Here is a 26522-nt window from a genome sequence, read left to right on the forward strand (position 1 = left end):
ATGTCCATTTAAGAAATGATCTTGTGAAGATGTTTGAGAGATCCCATGCTCATTTTTCAATAATTCTTGGACCAAGACTTACAGCTGAATGCACTTACAAATTATTTCTTCATTTTTGAAGGGGATGAAGGGAGATGAAGGGGATGAGGAAAATTTTTAATAGAGAATTTTTTTTGTAATTTGCTTTGTCAAAATCTTCAGGCTGTATATTTATGCCTGTATTGATAAAATATTGAAACAAATGAATTCCTTTTCAGAGTGAAGGCAAACATATTTTCTGGGTTTTTTTTAATTTTTATTTTTGTTTTTTTTTAATTTTATTTTTTAAATTTATATCCAAGTTAGTTAGCATATAGTGCAACAATGATTTCAGGAGTAGATTCCTTAATGTGTCTTACCCATTTAGCCCATCCCTCCTCCTACAACCCCTCCAGTAACCTTCTGTTTGTTCTCCATATTTAAGAGTCTCTTATGTTTTGTCCCCCTCCCTGTTTTTATATTATTTTTGCTTCCCTTCCCTCGTATTCATCTGTTCTGTGTCTTAAAGTCCTCATATGAGTGAAGTCATATGATATATGTTTTTGACTTACTAATTTCGCTTAGCATAATACCCTCTAGTTCCATCCACATAGTTGCAAAAGGCAAGATTTCATTCTTTTTGATTGCCAAGTAATATTCCAGTGTATATATATACACCACATCTTCTTTATCCATTCATTTGGGCTCCTTCCATACCTTGGCTATTGCTGATAGTGCTGCTATAAACATTGGAGTGCAGGGCAAACATATTTTCTAACACTCCTCTTGCATGACAGCAAGAACTAGACGAGGAATAAACATTTTTATACATGTATATTGTTAAACATATGCACATATAAATTTCCAAATTTTAAATGTTCAAATTTCTCTGTTTTGAGAATAATAAATTAGTGCAGCTCAGGTTATGATGGAATAATTCCTGGTATTACTGTGATTAAACCAGGTACATTAAAGTAAGCAGTGATGAATTAAAAGCACAGTAGAATTCTTAGTGGGTGTGAACTGATGAGTAATCTTAATTAGAGGTAAAATGTGCCCATTATTTTTGTGCTATAAATGAATTATCATATTATGAATTACAGAGATAAAGACAATGTGAGGCACAGTGACACATTAGTCAAAGACTAAGCATAAGTGAACCGGGTACAGTTATTTCTTTTGGAAAGGAAGAAGAAAAAGACAAAACTTATTCCACAGCTGATAATCTCAATTTACCTAAATATCAGTGGTTCCCACATTTGTTAATTGGTGATGTTTTATTCTATAGTTCATGAACTGGATTTGCTTTATAGTTTGGCTATAGTCAAAATTCAATTATAATTGTATATTCAACTTAAGCTAAAATATTATAAAACTGCCTATTTTAGCCCAGTCACAGAACAAAGGAAAATCAGGAAAATGTACATCAATTGGCTCCCCCTCCAGTGAGTGTTGCATATTAGCCAATTAGTAGAAAATAAATTCACCATTTCTTGAGATGAAGCACCTACTGGTTCAAATAAATAGAGGTGGGTGGGAAGGTCAGTAATAATAATTTGCTATATTACAAGTGATAACATAATTGTTAAGCTGTATTTTCTTTTACTTTAATTATTTGGCATAAAGTACCAACTGACAACTCACTTAATAGAGCATCTGAAGACATTAGTCAAAGGAAAATGACCTTATAGAGTAGCCTCCTTTGAACTGAACAACCTGTGGAAAGAATATATTCACTAGACTCTTCATATTGACTTAAGTTTGGGATCATGATATGGAAAAATTTTAAAAGATAAAAACTTTTGCTTCAAAAGTATTACTTTAATTAACTTATGTAATGTTTCCACAGATCCAACAAAGTTTGACAAAGAGGATAGGAAAGTTCGGTTAAGGCCTAAGTCTTTAAGGGATGACTGGGTGGGTCAGTCAGTTAAGTGTCTGACTTTGGCTCAGGTCATCGTCTCATGGGTTGGGGATTCAAACCCTTTGTTGGGCTCTGTGCTGACAGCTCAGAGCCTTGAGCCTGCTTCAGATTCTGTGTCTCCCTGTCTCTCTGCCCCTCCCCCACTCTTAACTTTCTCTGTCTCTAAAATGAATAAACATTAAAATTTTTTTAATTAAAAAAAGGACTTAAGTCTTCATATATCAAATATCAAGTAGATAGTAAAATACTTCTTAATTCCAAAGAGTTTGTACTTTTGAACATATCACAAAGATGTCTTCTTAAACACTCTGGTGAAAAAACACAAAGATGCTTGGTTTTCTCTTCTATGCTCTTAGTAAACTAAAATAGAAAAGAGAATAGTACTTTTTAATCCAAGGATTCTTTTTTCCTTTTTTTCCCCCAAGCCAAACTGTATCCAGCTTTATCAAAGATGCTTTTCATAAACAATCATGGTGTTATAGGCAAGATATAGGCATATAATCATTAACAGTATGCAACCTTTAAACTCCCTTCTTTAGTGGACAGCCCAAATCAGAAAGCCACTATAAAATCCAATGAAATCTTCATGTGATTCTCTGAACAGGGAAAGTTTAGATGAGGGTTGACATTTCACATTTAGCATGTTGTTTAACAACTTTTCACAAGCCAACCCTGACTTCCAGAAAATGAAATCTAAATGGCAGCATTATCAATTTGAAGATGGACAAGCTAAAAAAGGAGCTCTTTTGAGAGATGCCATCTCAATAGCAGATTGCCTGATGTACCGGGAACCATTTTTGGTGGTCAATTTCCAACAGGTTTCTGGATTTAAGGGAGTCAAGTCTATACAGAAGGTAGAGAGGGAAAATAAGACATAAAAAAATGAATTTTAGTTTTTCTACACTACCAGGTGTTTGTCCCAAGGTGGCTAATGTCCATCAGCATCAAGGAATCCGTCCTCCCGGGAACCAAGAGGAAGTTTCTCAAAACTAGAAAGGAAAGGTGTTTTCCCTTATATCAATCCAGCTTCAGAGATAGTCTATTAGTGGCATGTGCCTTTCCCCCAAAACAACAATGAAGTGTTCTCTGTGCTAACAACTAGCTTTAAAAAAAAAAAAAAGTAAAACATAATTCTGCATTTTTTATATTTATTTTAGAGAGAGAGAGAGGGAGAGAGAGAGAGAGAGAGCATGCACATGTATGTGTGTGTGAGCACAAGCAGGGGAGGGGCACAGAGAGGAGGAGGAAACGAATTCCAAGCAGGCCCTGCACTGTCAGCACAGAGCCTGATACAGGGCTTAATCTCATCAACCCTGAGATGACCTGAGAGGAAATCAAGAATTGGACATGTAACTAAATAAGCCACCCAGGTACCCCCCAAATTCTGCATTTTTATAAAACTTGATAAGAATAGTATTTCAAACACTATAGTCACCAGGAGTATACAGTTATCAAAAATGTACACACTTCACTTGGCATCTCCAGCACCTTCAGCTTTCTGTGTCTGGTCTGTTTTGGCAACTCCATTGTCTGCAGTGTTATTCCCATCCTTTCAGGCATCAACTTCCCTGTTTTTTCCTTTGGGTACCTTCTCTCCCTTCTTTGCATAGGCCTCTTTAGGCTTGGGCTTTGGAGGAGCAGTTTCAGCAGATAACCTTGCAGATCTTTTCTGTGATTCATCCTTCACCTTGGCTTTATCTCCTTTAGCCTCCCCTTCAGCATTTCTCTTGGACGTGGTGATGCTGGAGGGGTGGGCTTTAGTGGGTCAAGGGGTCCTTCTCACTAGTTTTTCACACTCCTCCTAAGGATTCTTGTTGCCTTTTGATACCTAAATTAACTTTTAGAATACTTGAAGCGCTCTTTGAGGTCAGCACCTGAAGGTATTGGTAATCACACACACACACACACACACACACACACACACACACACACACACACACATGCTGGAAATACCACTCAACAATCAAGAATAATGAAATCTTGCCATTTGTGACTACGTGGATGGAACTAGAGTATATTATGCTAAGCAATATAAGTCAGGCAGAGAAAGACAAATATATAATTTTACTCATATGTGGAATTTGAGAAACAAATGGATGTAGGGAAAGGGAAGGAAAAATAAGATAAAACCAGAGGGGGAGGCAAACCCTAAGAGACTTAAATACAGAGAAGAAACTGGGGTTTGCTGGAGGGGAGGTGGCTGGGGGATGGGCTAAATGGGTGATGGGCATTAAGGATGACACTTGTTGGGATGAGCCCTGGGGTTGTATGTAAGTGATGAATCTCTGGGTTCTACTCCTGAAACCAGTGCTATACTGGTTAACTAACTTGAAATACATTTAAAATAAAAAAAAATAATTTACATTGTACACACTTTAACTGGTGTGTACATACCATGGCAGGTGATTTTGTAATAAACTATAATTGGGCTTCCTACTAGTAAAAATAGTCTTTGCTTAGACTGTGGAGGTGTTTCTGAAGATTTTTTTTGAAAAGACACTTGAGAGAAAAAAAGAAAGTCTGGCTATGCTATTATGAAAGAATTAGAAAAATTATTTTGAGTGTGACCTTTAGAGCCAATGGCTCTCCTGAGATAATAGTGGGCCTGTCATTCTTTTTGGACCAAAGTTGTTAGCTTTATGCAACTACTGTATACTGCAAGGTTTTCTAGAATGGGAGACTTTGCATAATGTATTACATGTCTCAGTTCACACCAAGGGGCTAGGAAAAGCTCAAGTGGCATAGTCTGATAGCTGTTCCAGAGATGGACATTTTAATTATAATCAGATGCTAAATTATTTCCAAGTGGGTTGTATTATTACCTTGAGAATTTCTCAATACATGCTTGAAGGATTTTCCCTAGGAAGTAAATGTTTCTAATTTTTACTGAATTTGGCATCTAAAAATGTTTGTCCCTAGTAGTTTTGTTTAAACAAAGACATCATTGGATTACAGACAAGGAACTGTTTCTAGATTAAGAATGTTACTTATATAATAACCTTGCCCAGTTAATTATTTTCTCTCAATATTTAAAACTCAGGTTAATCATATTAACAGAATCAAAAGACAAAATATAAATAGAATATAAATAATATAAATAATATTAACAATAACAACCATTTTAAGACATAAAATGAAGCAAAGCATGGAATTTGAAATGACAAATATGTTTAAATTTCCTGTGTGAACCTATAGAAATTGATTAGTTTTTCTTAGTCGTAATTTCTTTCTTGCTAAAAATAGAATTAATAAAATCTGTTTCCTTATAGAAAATAAGTGGAAACAAGAAATGAATATATTTTTGTTTATTTCATACAATAGACAGCACTTTAGTATGTATTAAGAATTGGTACCTTAATTCTGTTAGTGAATGGAGCACATTACAGTTTACAAATAATACTTTCATAATGAGTAATATTTTCACAACCTTTTCTTTTTTATATGCAAGTGAAACTGAGAGTTTAGATGACTCTCTCCAGTTTTGCATGTAGCAACTTTCTAAGTGATGCCTTCATCTATTCCACAAATATTCTGATGTTTTACACTATCTTAAAGTCTTTACAACTGAAGACATTGAGGCACAGAGAGCTGAGATCATCTTCTAGGGATCACACAGCTAAGGTATAATGAGACAGGACTCCTAATCTCAGCAAGATCTCAAGCTCTTTATGTTACAACACTCTGAACCCCCACACAGTGAAGGACACCATGCTGCACTTACAATCTAATCTCCATTCCCACTTTCACTGTATTTCCATCCTCTTATTATTAAAGCCACTTATTTTTCCCCAAACAGACCGTCTACTTTCCACCATGTTTACCCACATCCTAAAATTTTATCCCCACTTTTCTTTACTGGTTGCATTCCTGGTGTTCTCTCAAATTTTGTGGACATTGGCCTCTCTTTTGAATTCCTTCAATAAACTACCAGACAAAATCACATCACCTTTGTGTTTCCATTGCTCCTTATACAAGTGTTTCTTATAACCCATTATAAACCAATAATAAAATATCTAACCACTGTTTTAGAACATGTGTCTAGTCTAAACATTTTACATGTTTACTCATTTAAGATCATAAAAGTCTTATGGGTGGGCACCTGGGTGGCTCAGCCGGTTAAGCATCCAACTTGGGCTCAGGTCATGATCTCAGTGTCCATAAGTTCAAGCCCCATGTCCGGCTCTGTGCTGATGGCTCAGAGCCTGGAGCCTGCTTCAGCTTCAGATTCTGTGTCTCCCTCTCTCTCTGCTGCTCCCTGACTCACACTCTCCCTCTGTTAAAAATAAAGATTATTTTTTTTAGTCTTATGGTTTACTTATTATACTACTTTTACAGACACGCAGGTGAGGGAAATTTCCTATTTACCCAGCTCAGCCTTCATATACTTCCTGGTTTCATGTTATATCTTTTCCCACCCATTCACCTTCAGTTTTTGGTGTATTCCATACTTACAGTTTCTCTGTTCTAGACGGCAGATAGTTAGGCTTTGCTTATTGATCCATTCTGGACATTTCTTAGTTGGGAGTTTCATAAAAACATGTCCTTATTGGTGTGATGGTTATTGTTTATGGAACAAACTGCCATGTGAACACAGAAACTAGAGAAGCAGAGAAGGTGTTGCAGGGGAGAGGATACTTGATTTCACCCTTGAAGAGCAAATGAAGAAGGTCATATGTGCCCAATGGTGATAGCATCACTGACAGAGGAAATGGCATGTGCAAAGGTACAAAGTTCCAAAGTAGCAAAGGTATAGTATATAAGAGATATTTGGCACACGTACCTTTTTAATATACTTTTCTATAGGAGTACTGGCTGCCTTCTAGTGAAGGATTGAGTTTTGCTGCCACATTTTTACAGATGAACTCCTGGTATTTTACATCTTCTGGCAGAACCATGACTAATTGGAACAGCTTTCAATGTGCTAATTAAGTTAGATTCCCTAAATCTCTCTTTTGAGGATTAGAACTAGGAAGCATGGGCATTCGTATTGGAAAATGGTAACACACCAAAAAATATATTTGATGAGGGTAAGAAAGCAATAAATGTTTATGTAGTTATTTTGTCTTTACTTATAGAAAACAGTGTATTCCTTTCAACATAATTTCCAATTAGCAGCATGGCACTATTTATTTTTACCATATAGATCTATTAGGTGTACTTCAGAGATGTTTTCAAGATTCCTATGGTGCCTTTTTTGGCTACCCTAGGAGAGAATGTCGTGGAAATGATAGCTGATACAATCGTGGCAAAGATAGTATGAATGAATGAAAAAGAGAAATCAACTCAGTTCTGTCCATTTCCTTTGTGCTATTTCAGTGTCATATCACGAATATTTAATCATGCCTCACCGATGTAGGGAAATAGTGGGTGATATGAACAATAATGGGAATGGATACTAACATGATGAGAGATGGTTATGTTTTTATGTGTTCTATAAAGTCCCACATATCGTTATGGAATTCCATAAATAATGGCAAAACTGGCTTAATATATTCAGTAACTGATGTTCCACTTGAGATTGGGATTGACCGTGTTTTCATATTAGAGAAAAATAATACTAATCCAAAACAGTTTAAAGGGATGGAAAACACTACAAATCAAAGTTGTGAAGAAATGATAGGCCATTTTCTTTATATTAAAAAAAAAAGTAAAAAGTGCTGAATTATGGTGGAGACTTGAATGGACCATAATGAATCTCGGTGGCTGAAAGCTGATTCAAAATAAATGGAGATAATTAACAGATTGGAGATCTGCAAGCAACAGGTAATTGGATTATCAATGGATAATTTGTTTCCATGGACGTTTTTACTATCTGCACATCTGCAATATTTCATTCTTGTCATTTTGTTCTCTGAAAGAATGTCCTCAAAACTTAGTTAATCCCCTGTATGATCTCTGTAATTAAGTTATTTTGAAGAGATGGCTACTGCTTTTTTATCCTCAAACAACATCCAAATCCCTCATTTTAATTACAAATGACACTTTATTTCCTCTGTTTTGTACCGACCCTTTGAAAAGAGTGAGGCTTTTTTCATTCTCTAGGGAGCACAAACCCAAGTTTAATAACCTTGATCTTTTAAAATATTGATTCATTAACCTGGGTGTTTTTGCTAGTCACAACAATTGAACATTTCAAGTTTCAAATATCTTTTCATCAAATTTCTAACTCTGCCATAAATTTGAAAGTTTCAAATGTACAGTGAGCCTCTACATTACCTGCTTTTCTTTCTATTGTCATGTCAAGCCTATGATGGTCAATTTTCTCTTTTTCTAAGGAATATGGAAGACCACTTCCCTTTGTTGGTGGGAAGAAAAGGCAGTGGGTGTCAACATTGTTGCAAAGATTTTGTTCAATATATCTAAAGCATGTAGCAAATTTCAAACACAAGAAAAGCAGGTAATAAAACTAAGACTACTAACCAAACCCATGAGGCCCAAAGTCACAGAAATGGTAAGCCAAGAATTTTGTGAAAGGGCCATTATGTGTGACAGAGAGAAACACCGTTAATGGACCCAGGTATTGTATGAAAAGCACACTCTGAAGCCAGACACACTGGCTTCCTATCCCATTCTTACCTCTTGTTAGCTATATAATGTTGCATAAATTACTAAACATCTTGATTCATTCACCTATGAGTAGAACATAATATTAATCCCCAAATGCCAAATCTATAGAAATGATTAAAAGAATAATAAAGATCTTAGAGCGATGTCTTCTGACACATGGTTATCCCTATGTTAGCATTTATTATTGTTATTGTGGTTAAGAGAATAACCTTAGATGTGTGAGCTCATAGTTAAATTAAGTTGTGACAACCATCTAGAATTCAATCAGATGTTACTATGATATTAAATGTTAAATTCCTACAAGGCTGGTAAAATATCAAAAGAATGAAACCTTTTATCAAGTTCTATGGTCTTCAAGACTAAACAAAGACATTTAAATATCATATAATTGAAATCTCTTTAAATATCACATAATTGACTAAACATTGTGATTTTCAAATGAAAATCATGCTACGTTTTTAAATACAATATTAGAACATTTTAAGACAACTTGACACAATATTTGTTAATTTATTTTTTCAGATTCATGACATTCACTTATATTTTCAGAAGGCCTGATAGAACACTGAGATACGTAAAAAGATGTTGAGTATATTATATTTATAAAATACAACTAGAGATATTTGAAATATATAAGAAAATTTAATTAGTTAAGCAGTAAAATTTCCCGTAAAAATAATTGTCAAAATTTTCTGTTTTTACAAAAATATGAGTTAGTAAACTGAAGTAACAGATTTTTAAATTTATATAAAATTCTGAAATTTAAAACTAAGACTCTGGGTAGTTTTTTTCTTGGGGGAAAAGTCTTCAAGGGAATATGTGTGTATATGGATGCATATCATATTTAACAACCTTATCTTCAAACTGGTTTGATAATTTATTATCAACACCTTTCTACTCCTAGATTGTGAAAATTTTCTGAGTATTTGGAACTAATTTGAAAATCATTTGGGGCTCCAGGTATTGTATCTGGGCATCATAAATTGAATAACAAAAGGCTTAATTTGTTGAGATTTGGGGGGAAAGGGTAACATACATATTAGCACTGTCCTCTGTAAGATAAGTATTACAGATGAAGGTCAAAACAACCAGTGATAACTGGAGCCTTCTCGTTTGAGCCAGATCACACAAATATAGAAGTCAATGAGTGTAAAGTTGTATAGTATTTTTGGAAAATACAATGGTTACAAGAGAATGAGGATATTTGGGTCCTTTAAACTTTCTACACTTCTCTGTGTTTTTCAAGACAAGGCTTTTCTTTAAAAAAGAACTTTTGTGTTTGCACATTTTATATGATCCTGTCATTGTTTTCTCTTTGTTCTTCTCTACTTTTTTAATAAAGTGCTTTTGTGATTGGGATTGTAATAGTTTCTGGTCTCAGTTGGTGCCTTGGTGGAACCAAGGGTAGGATTTCTGTACACGTTTAGAAAAGCATTTTGGAGGGGTCATTGATCCCCAGGGGAGGAGACTAGCAGAGAAGGGAAGAGTCAAGAGCTAAAATTTACTGAGAATATAGTAAGATGCCTTACTGTCATTATTTGTGATCCCTTAATAACAATTATGTTGGCATAATTACCCATGTTTTAAAGGTTGAAAAATGAAACAACAAAAAATCTGAGATTGTGACTAAGGTCACACAGTTGGTAATTGGTAGGATGGGTATCAAACTCAGGTATGATGCCAAAGTCTTTAATTTTTCTAAAAATAGTAAAGGAAGTGAAACCTAGTGATAATGTCAGATTTGTTTCCCACCAAAAGATTTTCATTTTAGACTTTTCTGCTTCTCCATTTTAATTTTTAAAACGATATCTTTTTTTGATCTTTATAATTAAATTTATCATGAGGAATCTATTTGCTTATCCCAGAGAGGTATATTATTATGTTCTATGTCTGCTAGGTTGAATTCTCACTAGTTTACAGAAGTCATTTTTTATTCTTAATTTATTTTTGTCTGTTATTTTCCATTTTGTTTTTGCCATGTGGTATTAAATAGTACAAGACCCTTTCTTAATGATTTTTGAAAATATATGGAATCAATGCCCATGGCCAAATTTATTTGCTTTCACAGGAAGAGTAATGTTAATGTCAAGTGTCTGTGTTTTTCCCCTTAGGATCTGTTTTAATGACTCTATGCGTAGGTAATCCATGACTTTTGAATGCGTACCAAAGTGAATTGCTTTGCTTCACACCATTGTAACAATCCATTCAGCCAGAAGAGGCCAAGAGAACACAAATTAATGATGTTTGCATTGATTCTGTGTGAGTCTAAATTACTGTAATGGAAATGTCTACACTGTCTTGAATATTTTTTCTACTGGCATTTAAGTAGTATAACTGTTTTCTCAATGTATCACCAACTGATTTGGGGAGGAGAGGAAATTATAGCTACCTGTTCCCATTGCTTACTTGATTCCAGACATTTTGCTAAATATATTACAAACATTTTCTCAATAGGATATGGGTTTTAATTAGTTGTAGGCTATTTATTTGTGTTTGTTCAAGCAAAAGTTTTATCCTAAGGCTAGTCTTGGAATGTGAAATAGAAGTTTCTGATGATAGTTCTCTTTAAAAAAGCCATTGTATTCCCACTGCTACTTCTGTAGGATTCCTGAGAATGTGAGAAGATCAAAATAGGAAAAGGGGCAGGGGGAACCTTGGGTAGCATGTGGCCTTTCAGGTAATTTGGTGATTGCAAAATTGTCAAGAGAGTTGCCATTTCTTGGTAGTGACTCTTTGGAAAGACTTTATCTCCTGTGGGTATAGCAACAGTTCTGAAGGTTATGTTAAAAGTCTTGAGGGCAACTACTGATTAGTCTCAAAGTTGACCAGGGACCACTTCATGACCACCTGATAATTTCTATCAGTTTTTCTCCCCTAAATTTTAGCCCCAACTATGGTTATGCTGAGGGACACTGACAGTCATTCCAGATGGTGGCTTCACCACATTCTGCATGGAGACACTCTGCCCATCATTTCTGCATTCTGAATCTCCCTCTACATTTAGTCTTTTATTTGAAAACAAATTCATTTAGTGACCACTGTGTAAACACACTGACATCTTCATAGACAATTCTCATCTTACTACAGATCATCTCTCCATGTGTTATCTTAGGTACAAAAATGAAGATTAAAACATTTTTTTCAATATATGAAATTTATTGTCAAATTGGTTTCCATACAACACCCAGTGCTCATCCCAAAAGGTGCCCTCCTCAATACCCATCACCCACCCCCCCCTCCCTCCCACCCCCCATCAACCCTCAGTTTGTTCTCAGTTTTTAACAGTCTCTTATGCTTTGGCTCTCTCCCACTCTAACCTCTTTTTTTTTTCCCTTCCCCTCCTCCATGGGTTTCTGTTAAGTTTCTCAGGATCCACATAAGAGTGAAAACATATGGTGTCTGTCTTTCTCTGTATGGCTTATTTCACTTAGCATAACACTCTCCAGTTCCATCCACGTTGCTACAAAGGGCCATATTTCATTCTTTCTCATTGCCATGTAGTACTCCATTGTGTATATAAACCACAATTTCTTTATCCATTCATCAGTTGATGGACATTTCGGCTCTTTCCATAATTTGGCTATTGCTGAGAGTGCTGCTATAAACATTGGGGTACAAGTGCCCCTATGCATCAGTACTCCTGTATCCCTTGGGTAAATTCCTAGCAGTGCTATTGCTGAGTCATAGGGTAGGTCTATTTTTAATTTTCTGAGGAACCTCCACACTGCTTTCCAGAGCGGCTGCACCAATTTGCATTCCCACCAACAGTGCAAGAGGGTTCCCGTTTCTCCACATCCTCGCCAGCATCTATAGTCTCCTGATTTGTTCATTTTGGCCACTCTGACTGGTGTGAGGTGATATCTGAGTGTGGTTTTGATTTGTATTTCCCTGATAAGGAGCGACGTTGAGCATCTTTTCATATGCCTGTTGGCCATCCGGATGTCTTCTTTAGAGAAGTGTCTATTCATGTTTTCTGCCCATTTCTTCACTGGGTTATTTGGAAGAATAAAACATTTTCTAATGCTGTGCCATAGAGATAAGTAAGGTGTTTTGCTGGGCCCATGTGTGTGAGCAGTTTCTATTTTTAAAAAATATGCAAATTAGAAAAGTCTTCAGAAGTGACCTTAGAAATTTTAACTGAGGCAGGGCTCAGTAAATAGAAATTTACTATTAGTGTCCCTCTTTTACAGATGAAAAAAAAAATTGGCTTGGTGAGTTACGGGAACTTCCTGAGATAATATGGTTACTAACTACTAAGTCCACCTCAGTTTCATCAAATATCTGGACTCTTAATAACTAATTAAAATATTTAAGCTTTCAGTGAGAGAGATGATGCAAATTATTTGATTCTAAAATATTAGTTTCTCTGTTCTTTAAATTTTATGAAGGCTGATGTCTTAAGGCTCTAAAGATTGCTTCACCTGCAAATGACTTAAACACAATTTCTAAATTTTTTTATGTTTATTAATTTTGAGAAAGAGAGAGAGAGACAGAGTGTGAGCAGGCGAGGGGCAGAGAGAGAGGGAGACACAGAATCTGAAGCACGCTCCAGGCTCTGAGCTGTCAGCACAGAGTCCAACGTGGGGCTCAAACCCATGACTGTGAGATCATGACCTGAGCCGAAGTTGGACCCTTAACCTACTGAGCCACCCAGGCGCCCTGTCTAATGAGAGTTGTTATTGAAGCAGTGGATATCAAGTACTGTTCTGGAATTAAGAGACAGAGTTTCTTTTTCTAGGGACATACAATTTGCAGCACCCAGATGACTTTTCTCTGAGATAATTCAAGTCTTTGTTCGCACATAGGTAATATTTATTCTTTGATAAAATTTAAAATAGCAGTTGAATAATGATCTAAATCTTTCTAAAGCACGTCCACATGTTTTGGTGCCTTGTACCCAGCCATTGTTTGCAAACTGGTAGAGCGTAAGTTAAAAATACGTTATGAATGTATTTATATCTGTCTTTGTATATCTAGTTAGCCAGTTTGTCTGAAAATGAGTCATTTCAATTTATAAGTGTCTGATTGGTCCAACAAAAGGAACATTTAGTCATGGGAATCAGTTGAGCTCTTTGTACATGTAGAAAAAGGTAAATAATTTATAATCCTGGTCTTGACTTATTAAATTGATGGAGACACGATGATGCATGGCAGGTGCCTGGCTACCCTCCTCTTCATGACAGGACTCATTTTCTACAAAACTACCACTCACAGAGACTACATTTATGTTTTTCCCTCCCTCTTTTACAACGTGTTCTTTTTCCTGCTCAGTTTCCTCGAGTTAGGCCTTCCACAATTATCTGCCATAGTACTTAATAATTTTTGATGGCACCAATGGCTTACCTGAGTTCCTGCATGGGAGTAAGCCATGACTTAAAGTCTGAAGAATGTCCTTGGACTCCTAAGTAGCAACTCAGTATTTGATAGACACACAAATCCCATAAAAGAAAAGTAAACCAATTTTTTTGTAATTTTATCTACTGCCGAAGATATTATTTGTTCAGGAAAATAAAGGAATGAAAATACTGCTACAGGTGTTGGGAATAGTTATTAAATAAATAAATACTAAAAAGAAAATTTTCTTTTGTCTGTCAAAACCCTCTAGTGTTGCCAAGTCATTTCGTATCTGATGTTCAAGAGAGACAGGGCCACTCTCTTCAAAGGCTCATGAGAAAAAAAAAATCAACTTTGCAATTTCTAAAGAACAGAGGAAGAAGATAATGATGAAAAAATATTTGTGTTATTCCTCAAAGCAGAGAGAAATTTGAAAGCATTAATAAAAAGTCTTCCTGGGAAACTGAACTTTATTAATACTAACAAGGTGACAGAATGATATAGTGTTCTTATTCTATTTCATTTTAAAATACAGAAAGGATAATATTTTAATGGTTAAGGTGATCCAGTTTATATTTTTATAGTCCTGGTTGTGTGTTTTCTTTCAAATCTAGCTTATTGCACAGATATATTGAGTCACTTCTCTCTGCTACACAGGTGCAGAGATCATGAGAATATGTATAGCTTGACTGACTCCTATGGGTAGTTTGCTGATGTATTTGTTTACAGAGAAGAGTGTCTTTGATCTCAATAATATATTTTTAGACATTCAGCCTACAGGAGGATATACATTATCACCTCTCTTACACACACTCAGAGAAAATCATTTGTTTCTTTGCATAATCTTGACACCAACCAACAGTGTTTATATCACATTTGTTAAAGAATAATTTTCGGGAAAAAGTAAAATCATGAAACTCATACAGAGACAAAATGAACACGTGATAAAGACTGAATTTAACTCATTATTAATGAGGGAACGTGTAAGATATTACAACGAGTTTAAAAGAGAAGCCAAGAACAGACACATTTATAAATCAAGAATATTAAAATGAATGTGCAAACGAGGAGGGCAAACTAACTTCTAACACAGTGGCAGGGAGAAGTCAATTGAACCTTTACCAGACAAAATTTATTTCCATGTGTATACACAATCATTTTTGCATTGCCATGAATTATTTATAATTTTGAGAATTATCTATAACTTGTAAGTAGCTCAAAGGCAGTGAAAGATTATAATCAGATAACCAATTAAATGGGTGTAGTAAAAAAATATATAATTGTCCACTGGAGATATCCAGTAATTTTTCATACTGATTAAAAATTGTTTTACACACTGAAAAGTTCTGGCTGACATGTTGGCTACCTCTCTGATTATTTTCTGTGTATTTGTACATCTTTTTCCTTCTACCTAGATACTGGGATTCTCTGGGTCAAGAACTGTGCTTTGCTTTTTTAGGTTGTTTGCTTTCTACTCCCAATACAGAGTGGGTGAAAACTAGCTACTTCTTAAATAGCTGGTGGAATGAAATTATAACATTGGGTGTTGTTAGTCAACCACAATGAAACTTTTGATCTTCATGGTGGGTTGTTTGATAACACACTGTAAAAAATGTTTTTGGAAGCTTAGGGGAGAATGATGTTTATTTTGTTGGATATAACTGGTTAATAGCAACGCTTTCAGCCTTGCTTCACATCCTTAATTTATGCTCTTATATAATTTTATTGTCAAGAGCTCTTTTGACCCCAGCTTGGTGTAAGCATCCCCCTCCAAAAAAATGGGTATGACTTTAAACCAGACAAATCTATATTCAAATCTATCTCTACCACTTTTAATCCTTAGCAACTATGTGACCACAGAGAGAGATGATTAACTTTACTGAGGCTTAGTTTTTTTTTTTTCATTTTTTAAATTGAGCTAATAATACTGTAACCAAAGAATGTTATGACGATTATGTAACATATATAAAAAGCTTAGCCTATGGAGGAATGTGTAAATACTATTTTCCTGCTTTTCTTTTTTTTCCTAATTTAATTTAAATAAGAAAAAAAAATCAAAATGAAGACTCTTACTCTGCTGAACACCATTTCAGACTAGAAATTAGCCTGAACACTCATAAAATAGATTTTTTAAAAAGATGCTTGAATCATTTAGTTTATAACACTGCTTTTATCTTGAAGATTGAAAATGTACTTTAAGGTTGGGGCAACTTTTAAAAACCAATACCTTGCTCAGTAATAATTAGAAAAAGCCTAGTTTATTAAAGGGCTTTCTCCCTTTTCACCTAGTAGAGGTAGAAATGTCAGAATATTTCTGGAATGCAAATATTACCTCTTGCATTCCATTTATTTTACACTCTCCCCATTCTCTCTCTTTCTTTCTTTCTCTCTCTCTCTCATAACTAGGGAGTCATCCCATTTCGAAAACAGATTAGCCACTGTATTTAGACTCCAGAAAAGAAAATACCAGCATTCAGACAGAACATTCAATATGTATGCAGAGTTGGTCTAACTCTGCCATATCTCTTTCATATATAAAAATAAAAAAATCAGTCTCTTGAAAGGTCTAATTACTTGGATAGGGGTAGTATATGATATTATCTTTGCCAATCCCAAATGGCCACATATATATATTCCCTTTTATATGCTATTTCCTCATTTACAGATTACATTGGGCCTTTCAGCTACCACAGCAAAAAATCAGCCTGGGAGCTGCATACTTTGATGTGATTTTCAACAATACTTATTCTCTTAGAAACAAATTTTGCCCTCTTTGTTTGCTGGTATTTTTATGGCAGCTGCACAATTACTTTTTCTCTAAAAAAAATGCATCTGCTGAGGAGTGAAAGCATTTGGAGCAACTTTAATGAGTGCACCATTTATTTGTCAATGATTTGTCAGAACGGTTTTGTTACCTTATTGTCTCCTGGAGGTTGCCGACTATTAAAAACAAACACAAGATAAACATAAATAAACAGATATAACATGTCCTCTAGAAAGCATCTGAATAATGAGAAATTAAATCCTGAAATCCTCTTCAATGTCCTTGGAGATTCCTGGGCTTCTGTGGAGATTGTAAGGCACATATGAGATCATAGTACACACTTCTTCAGTACAGGAGTTTTCAGAGACTAAAAAAATCCCCTCTGAAGCCCCATCACAGGAAAATTTTAAAATTCCGCAAATTTTACTGCAGTGAATTCTAATCATTCAGGGTTTGGAAACCAGAATTCAGTAGCTTGTACTTGAGTATTTTGGCATTTGGAAGCATATCTTGAAGGAGCTGAAATAAAAAGGTGGGGGCCACATACTGAAGAGAGCTGAGAATGCTCACATGACCAGCATTCGAGATAATTTTAATTTATGGGCTGATAAGATGTGAACCAAATCCTACTTCCTTCTCATTAGTGATAATTAACAACTAATGGAGCAGGAGAGAAGTCAATCTTAAAAGATTCCTTTCTTTTGTAAGAGATCTGATTATAGGTTATGTTTTCCCTTTAGATATTTTACTCACAGGAAGGTGGTGTTTAGTACAGGGAAAGCAAGCGCGTACATTTCCGAATTAGTTACATTGTGCACCCGTGAAACTTCAAAAATATTAAGACTCGTTTCAGGGAAAGGGTAATTCAGAATGGAGATGACTCTGCATTATCCACTTTTTTAAATGATTTATATGCATTCAAGATATATAGTATTAAGAACAAAAAGTCATGGCGAGAAATGAATGTGGATTTGAACTGTAAACCCAGCTGTAGAATCCCAGTTCTCCCAAACCAAACTCTTCATCCTGCCCCCTCAGACTGAGTCGTTCAGACCATATATTTTGAAGCTTGTCTTATTACCTTCCTCATTATTTACCGTCTACCAACTACTTAGGCTATTGATTCTACCTCCTAAATATTGTTAGAATTTGTTTGTTGTCCTTTTGATTCCTGCTCATTGCCCTTGTCTAAACTATGAGCCTCTCTAGTGTGCCCCTGCATAAACAGATTACGACTGGTCTTTCTGCCTTAGGGCTTTGCATTCTTTTAATTATTTCTTAATCATGTAATACACCAAAGTGATCTTCAAAATCTGATTATGTCAATCTAACTCATTCTACCTCTCTACCTCTCAATACACACACACACACACACACACACACACACGATTTGTCTTAGGAGAAATTCTCAAATATGTAGCATGGTTTATTGTCTCCTGAATAATTTTGTCCTCTGTCCCTCAGCCTCTGTATCTAAACTCTTATATCCACCCTTTAACCATCTCGCCTTGAAGACTAGAATTTTTGTGCCAGCATTCCCAGAGAAAATCCAGAGACTCGCTTCAATGGGAAGAATAGTTTAGTTCAATGTGGACTGCTTTGCTGAAACTATGTGGTTTTCTAAACCAAAATTGTGGACATGCTGTTTGCCAAGGAGACAGCCCAGCAGTATCCACTCGAATAGTATTTCTGGAATTTTAGTGTACACAGGTATTACCGAGGATGCTGTAGAAATGTGGATTCTGATATGGAGCAGGCCTGGAGAGTCTGCATGTCTAACAAATTTCCTGCTAATGTTGATGCTGCTGGTCTACAAATCTCTGAATAAGTAACACATTAGGGTGTTTTACTCACATGTACGTCAGATAAAGTAGTGTCATTAGAATCTGAGTTTGGGAGTCAGAGAGGCTAGGATTCAAATCCTGAATCCCATTGTTACTTGTTAGCCGACTTTGGGAGGTTACTTGAAATCTCAAAGCCTCACTTTTCACAGCACCTACCTCAAGAAGATATTATGAGTATTTAGTGAGGCTATATATTTATAGTGCTTCATATAGACTTGCAAGCCATTAATAAATATAACCTGCATATAGTAAGTGTTCAGTATTGTTATATTAATATTGATTTACGAGCTAAAACACAGCACATGGTTAAGATCACTACTCTCAAAGAAGTTACTGTATTCAATGGAGTATTACTCGGCAATCAAAAAGAATGAAACCTTGCTGTTTGCAACTACGTGGATGAAACTAGAGGGTATTATGCTAAGCAAAATTAGAGAAAGACAAATATCATATGACTTCACTCATATGAGGACTTTAAGATACAAAACAGATGAACATAAGGGAAGGGGAAAAATAATATAAAAACAGGGAGGGAGACAAAACATAAAAGACTCTTGAGTATGGAGAACAAACAGAGGGTTTCTGGAGGGGTTCTGGGAGAGGGGATGGGCTTAATGATTAAGGGGCATTAAGGAATCTACTCCTAAAATCATTGTTGCACTATATGCTAACTAACCTGGATGAAAATTTAAAAAATAAATCATTAAAAACAAAGTTACTGTATTCAGAGAAAGAACAAACATGACTATGTGAAAGTCTGTGAGGTCTCATTCAACTTAAAAGATGTCATTACTGGGGCGCCTGGGTAGCTTAGTTGGTTGAGCGTCCAACTTCAGCTCAGGTCATGATCTCGCGGTTCCTGGGTTCGAGCCCCACATCGGGCTCTGTGCTGACAGCTTGGAGCCTGGAGCCTGCTTCGGATTCTGTGTCCCCCTCTCTCTCTGCCCCTCCCCCACTCATCCTCTGTCTCTCTCTCTGTCTCAGAAATAAACATTAAAAAATTAAAAAAAAAGATATCATTACCAGTGAGGTAAAAATATAATTATTTTCTGGGGCACATGGGTGGCTCAGTCGGTTAAGTGTTGGACTTAGGCTCAGGTCATGATCTCAAGGTTCGTGGGTTTGGCTGACAGCTCAGAGCCTGGAGCCTTTTTCAGATTCTGTCTCTCCTTCTCTTTCTGCTCCTCCCCTGCTTGTGTGCTCTCTCTCTCTCTCTCTCTCTCTCTCTCTCTCTCTCTCAAATGAATGAACATTAATATATAGATATGTATATATATATGTAATTATTTGTAAAATCAATAAAAGATAGAATATTTTCATGATTCATATAAGTTGGACTGAATTAGCAAAGTTTTCTCTAGGCTGTATTTATTTTTCATGTATATTAGTAGAAGGCAATTTTATCAAAATTATAATTCTTCCCAAATATTAAAAAAATATTTAGTCTCAATTTATTTATCTGCTTACAGAATTGATATGGAACTTAAAAAAGAAATTAAGATTTAGATATTGGTCAGGTGAAAGAAATGGTTTGATTCACTTTTTCAGATATGCTTAGAATTCATTGAAGCCAGACACATGTACATACACCTAAATTGCACTTAGATACCAAATTATAACTTACTTTGTGAAAGAAGCGGCTATGTTACTTTTGCCTTGTTCATCCAGTTTGAGTGGATAACCGACAAAAAGATCTGAATGCAAGTGTGTTCTTCTTCCTACGATGAGTATTTCTGGTGGAAAGAAAAGGACCTGAGTCTCTACTGGATGAACTCCTTTGCATTTGGCTGCAAACTGAAGCTAAAACTGAGGGGTGTTGGTGGGGGATGCTTTGAGCCAAATTTGAAGTACGTTGGAAGAAAAGAGTGACTGTAACCTTATAGATGAAGATGTTATGGGACTTCTTACTGTCCCCTTTGGGTTAAGATAAAAGACATATGCTTCAGTACTGACATTCCTGAAAATTGTAATATTTTGCATTCAAATGATTGTGCAATTAGCAATAAAATCGCATCTTTATGTTAAAATTCAGTGCTGACCTTACAAAACATACACATAGAGGAGGAAATGTAGATATTTTATAAACTGGGAGGAGTATTTATTTATGTATTTAAAATACTTACTTTGAGAGAGAGAGTGGGAGCAGAGGAGGCACCGAGAAAGAGGAAAACAGAGACTCCCAAGCAGGCTCCACACTGTCAGCACAGAGCCCATCGTGGGACTGGATATCACAAACTTTGACATCATAATCTGAGCCAAAATCGAGTTGGATGCTTAACTGACTGAGCCAAGCAGGAGCCCCATGAGTATTTTTTTAATGTAATATCTGGAGTAATATATCCCTTAATTTTCTCTGAAGAGTTACTACTTAATGAAAAGTGGATATAATAGACATAACTAAAATTTATGCTATTATAGAAGATGCTCAATCCTTTTTCCACTTGGCAACATTTTTCTATATTTTCCTGAGTGCAGTTGTGCCCTTTATATCTATATCTCATATTTCATGAATATATTAATCCAAAAATCAATGATGTTTGTATACCAAAATCACCATTTATTCAACAAATGGCAGTGTTCTAGGTGCTGGGAATACAGCAAAGTTAGTTTACAAATGTGAAGAAAAGAATCCATCTTTCTTCAGGAAGAAAGTCTGAAAACAGTAGGATGTTTCTGGACCAATCCTGTTGCTTCCATTGTAGTCTGTTTCTACCAATTGAACTCTAGAGACAGGAAAACAGAAACAGAAGTATTATGCTGGGACTTTAGGATGGGGGAGGAGAGTGGGATTAGTATGTTTGCTGTGGGTACGGGGGACCTGAAAAATCATTTGTGTCACAGGCGAAAGAAAAAAGAAATTAGCTGCATCACTGTGTCCACAAGAAGTGACTCCTTCTAATCAGGTTTTGTCCCTTGTTTCAAAGGCTGCTTCTTTATTATGTTGTTTATCTAAATGGCACATGGGAAATACTTTTAAAAAGGAAAAGATGATAAAGTTAAGGAGGGATTTTAAAGTCAGATCATTTCTCTTTTGGACAGTGATTTTGCCACCGGGGGACACTTGGCAATGTCTTAGAGACATTCTCACAACTGGGGGAGGATGCTCTTGGCATTTGGAAGACAGAGGTCAGGGATGTTGCTAGACATCCTACCACATATGGGACAGTATCCCGAAAAAAAGTAATTATTCCACCCCAAATGTGAATAGAGGTGAGATGAAGAAATCCTACTTTGGAATTAGGAAGCATTCATTGCTTGTTTGTTTACTGAGGTAAAATTCACCCAATATTTCAGATATATTACATAATAACTTGATATTTGTGTATATTGTAAAATGATAAGTACAGGAAGTCTAGATAGCATCTGTCTCCATACACAGTTCTGGAGTTGTTTTTCTTGTGATATGAACTTTTCAGATTTGCTCTCTTAGTAACTTTCAAATGTGCAACATAAAATTATTAACTATAGTTATCATGTTGTACATTACACTTATGACCAATTTGTTTTGCTACTTTAGGTATGTACCTTCCAACTCTCTTCACCCATTTCAGTCACCTCCCACTCCTCTGCCTCTGACAATCACCAATCTGTTATCTGTATCTATGAACTTATATGTGTTAGTGTGTTTGATTTCACATAAGTAAGAGTGTATAGTATTTGTCTTTTTCTGACTTATTTCACTTAGCATAATGCCCTCAAGGTCCATCCATGTTGTCGCAAAAGGCAAGATTTCATTATTTTTCATGGCCAGATAATACTCCATTGTGTATGTAGATATTATATTTTCTTTATTCCTTTATCTTTCAATGGACACTGAAGTTGTTTCTTTGTCTTGGCTATTGTATATTGTAAATAATGTTGCAATGAATATGGGAGTACAGATGCGATACTGATTTCTTTTCTTTTAGATATATACCCAGAAATGGGATTGCTAGAACATATAATTGTTCTATTTTTAAACTTCAGAGGAATCTCCATTCTATCTTCTATAGTGGCTGTACTAATTTAAATTCCCACTAATAGTGCATGAGAGTTCCCTTTTCTTCACACCGTCGCCATTCTGACAGGTGTGAGGTGATACCTCATTGTGGTTTTGATATTGGTTGACCATCTTTTCATGTGCCTGCTAACCTTTTGTATATCTTCTTTGGAAATATGTCTATTCAGTTTTTCTGCCCATTTTTAATTAGAGGTTTTGGGTTTTTTTTTTTTTTTTGCTATTGAGTTGTATGAGTTCTTAAATAGTTAAACTTGCTTATGAATATCCTAAATGAAGATAATATGTTGAAATGTGTTGCAGTAGTTATTAACCATTTAAAGTAGATGTCAGATGATGTTTTATAGGGACATGGATGTATGTATCAATAGTTCTAGAATCAGAATCCGGAGTGTTAATCCTGGCCTTAAATTTCTCATCTGTGAAATGGACTTCTACTTTGAAGTATTTCATAATTAATTGAAATAATTGAAATTAATTGAGATAATCTATGCAAAGCACTTAGAATAGTACCTAGCATAAGTGCTAAATAAGCATTAGCTATTTTTAAGGAAAAAGAAAACCCCAAATAACTTCCCATTATTGCCTTGATCATGGGCACTATTTATCCTAAAGTTCCTCAACATTTGTGCCATTATACGGATGTATGTTGGCTTGTTTCATCCTCTCATAGTGGAGGGTAGCTGGGTAATCATAAACTAACAGTGAATTTTATAAGTAAAAATGCAACCAAGTAATTGGTAGATTACCTGGAATTTTATGTAGCTGAAGATTATTGAAAATCCTTTGCCACGTTATAATAATAAAGATTAGAACATATTCTGTAGGATTTTCTTTACTGGACTATCCTTTGTTGATGCTAGTGTAGAAGATGCTCAATCCTTTTTCCACTTGGCAGCATTTTCCTATATTTTACTGAGTACAATTGTGCCCTTCGTATCTACAATTCATACATGAATATATTAATACAAAAATCAACGATGTTTGTACAAAATGACCATTTATTTAACAAATGGCAACATGCTAGGTGCTGGGAATACAGAGCCAAATAAGACAATCCCCAACCATGGAGCATACATACTCTCATTTGGGAGAGACACATACAGAGAAGTTGCTACATGGTGTGGTGTGCAGCAGACACAGGAAAGAAGTGCTCCTGTTGAAATACATGTGATCTACATTTAACTCCACAGATATAGAAGGAAAATTTTTAATAAGCATTAAAATGACAGAGGTAAGGTCAACTATACTTGCTGCACTTTTGTTTCATTTTCTGTAAATGCAGACAATGGTGGTCAGGGAGAGTAGCACTGGGAGTTGATTTACTGAAGTGCATCCATTTGACAATTTACTCTCCATATGGTAACTATCAGAATAAGATGGCAATTATAAAAGTTTGTTGTCACATCACCCACCTTAAGGAAAAAAAGTCATTTAGTTTGCATACAAGAAAATATAAACACGTACAGCCGAAGAGTGAAGCTTTGGTTTTCCTTTGTTACATAGTCATAGCAATGAGGGTATTAGATTCAGATCTCGGGGGCTCATCTTAAGGAATATAAACACAGTAAAGGGAGAGAAATGTATCAAGATAATGACACGAACACAAACAATGTAACACAGAAATAGGTTAGAAAACTGGGCATAAATAGCCCAGCTGTAAGAAGTCTTGTGGGGCAACATAATAATTATTTTCCAATACTATAAATGTGATTAGACCAAGGAATATGTCATACAATACAATTGATGAATGTAAAATTTCTGGGTAAAGTATTTGTTTCATTCCGTACAGGAACGTTAAAGTTGTAAAAGCTGTGAGGTAAATTGTCGTAGGATGCAGAGAATTCTTCCTCATTGAAGTTGTTTGGCCACAGGACTGAACACAGGTCATGGGGTTACCGAGGAGGCATGCAAACATCATCATATAAGTAGTAATGAATTTGTGCTCTTTCCAACACTGAGACATTCTGATTTTAAAATGGGAACCTGGATTAATCTGTACTTGACTGAAGTTCCTAATGAAAGTTAGAAATGTATTAAATGCTGAATACTATTCTGGGCTGCATTCAGGTATAGGGAAATAAAATTGCACCACTGGTGACCGTTGGATATGTCACAGAAATGAGATATCTATCTCATGAGACTATTAGAGTCAGAAAAAAAAATAATGACAATTAAAGGGTGGCTGGCTTCTTTAACTAATGAAAGTTCAATATCTTCTAATTATATTGGTGGCACAGCATGGTTGCAAAATATGACCTAGTAGCCCTAATGTAGTACTGTAATGAGTCTTTTCATTTCAGCTCTCTGCTGTATGCTTTTAACTCTCTTGGCCATATGAAATATGCTGTTGTGAAAGGATAAGGGATTCAGTGTTTTTGACATGGTAGAGGAAGGTGGCTGCTTAGGGAACAAGATTTAAAATTCAGTTTATTTCAGCAATGTATTACTACTTACCATCTTCATTCTCTATGCTGGAGACAGAAATAATACAAAGACCAGTAAGGTATGAAACTTGCCCTCAAGTTGCTCACTGTCCAATGGAAGAGTAAACACAATACAAATATCTGTTACAGAAGGCAGAAAGTGTGTTAATGAAGCTATGCAAAAAAAGTCATAGAACTGGATGGGGGAGAGCTATCCAAACTGCTGGTGGATGGATGGTAAAGAGAGGGGGAAAGGAGAAGATCAGAGTAAGTTATCTTTGAGCTGGGTCCTGAGAAAATATATAGTTCATCAGAGTAAGCCTTATAAACACTATAGAGTAAACATTATGAACACAGCTAACTATATGAAAGCACAACACAGTCTGTATGATGAGACATTAGATGTCCACGATGGCAAAGACCTGGATATGAAACTGTAGACTTAAATGGATCCCAAGCAATTGGAATTGGATCCATTAAGAATCTCAAACTTATTTTCCTCAATCATTTTTCCCCCAGAGCTGACCTACTTCCCAATAGATCAAGATGGTTCTTCATTACTGTTTCTGGGCTATGAGCCCTCCACTCTGATATATGAAAAAGACACCAAGCAAATCTACTTCTTTGGGATGCATGCTATTCTGAAAAATTAAGCTCTCCACCTATGCACCTGGTTATGTTCACCTGTCTTCTAGATTCCAGTCTCAACAATGTATGAGAAACTTGGCACTCGCTCAGGCTATTTGACTAAGCTTATATAATTTTGTTTGATGTCAAATCTAAATGGATGGTAATCCCCTCAGTGTTTGGCCTCTCAGTTTTCTTGATGTCCTGACTCCCAAGGCCCTTCTCACTTTTTTTGATTTAGTCAGCTGCCTTCAATTCCTTTTTATTTGTTATATAGTGTAAATTTTACTCCTCCAAAGACATTACTTCAAATGTTCTAAACCCTAGCCATAAGCTTCTCTTCCCAGACAGCAGGCTCAGTTATGTCTGATATAATGATTCTTTGCTTTAATCTCCACTTCCATGTCCTTCTCCTTTATTTATTTATTTTTGTTTCCAATCCTTCATTTCTTAAAATTTCTATCCAGTATAGATTGTTTGGTTCATCATTGTAAAAACACACTTGTCTCTTCTCTAAACATTTTAGGTCATTGTTCCTCTAGTCATTAACACTGACAATAACTGAATTAATCAAAGCACCTGGATATTTGAATTGTCTAGTCTTTTTTTTTTTTTTTTTACTGTCTGAGAGTTTGGCTCAACATGCCATCTACAATTACTTTGAGGAAAGAGAGAGAGATTTTTATTAGCCCTCCTATGAAAAGTATTCTAGGATTTATGCTATAAATTAGTAAAGTAAATCCATTTAGAAATTCTTACTGTAGTTTGGGACAGTTAGATTTTTATACATTTGTTTAGAATAATAAACATGAACTATGGGGCGCCTGGGTGGCTCAGTCGGTTGAGTGTCCGACTTCGGCTCAGGTCATGATCTCATGGTTTGTGAGTTCGAGCCTTGTGTTGGGCTCTGTGCTGACAGCTCAGAGCCTGGAGCCTGCTTCGGATTCTGTGTCTCCCTCTCTCTCTGACCCTCCCCCACTCACACTCTGTCTCTCCTTCAAAAATAAATGAACATTAAAAA

General features: G+C 35.7%; 1 pseudogene; it reads right to left on the reverse strand.

Annotated features, from left to right (window-relative positions):
* Window positions 1-3342: 3342 nt before the first annotated feature.
* Window positions 3343-17401, reverse strand: LOC128311638 (non-histone chromosomal protein HMG-17-like; annotated as a pseudogene).
* Window positions 17402-26522: the final 9121 nt, after the last annotated feature.

Source organism: Acinonyx jubatus, chromosome D1, assembly GCF_027475565.1.
Source record: "Acinonyx jubatus isolate Ajub_Pintada_27869175 chromosome D1, VMU_Ajub_asm_v1.0, whole genome shotgun sequence".
NCBI lineage: Eukaryota > Metazoa > Chordata > Mammalia > Carnivora > Felidae > Acinonyx > Acinonyx jubatus.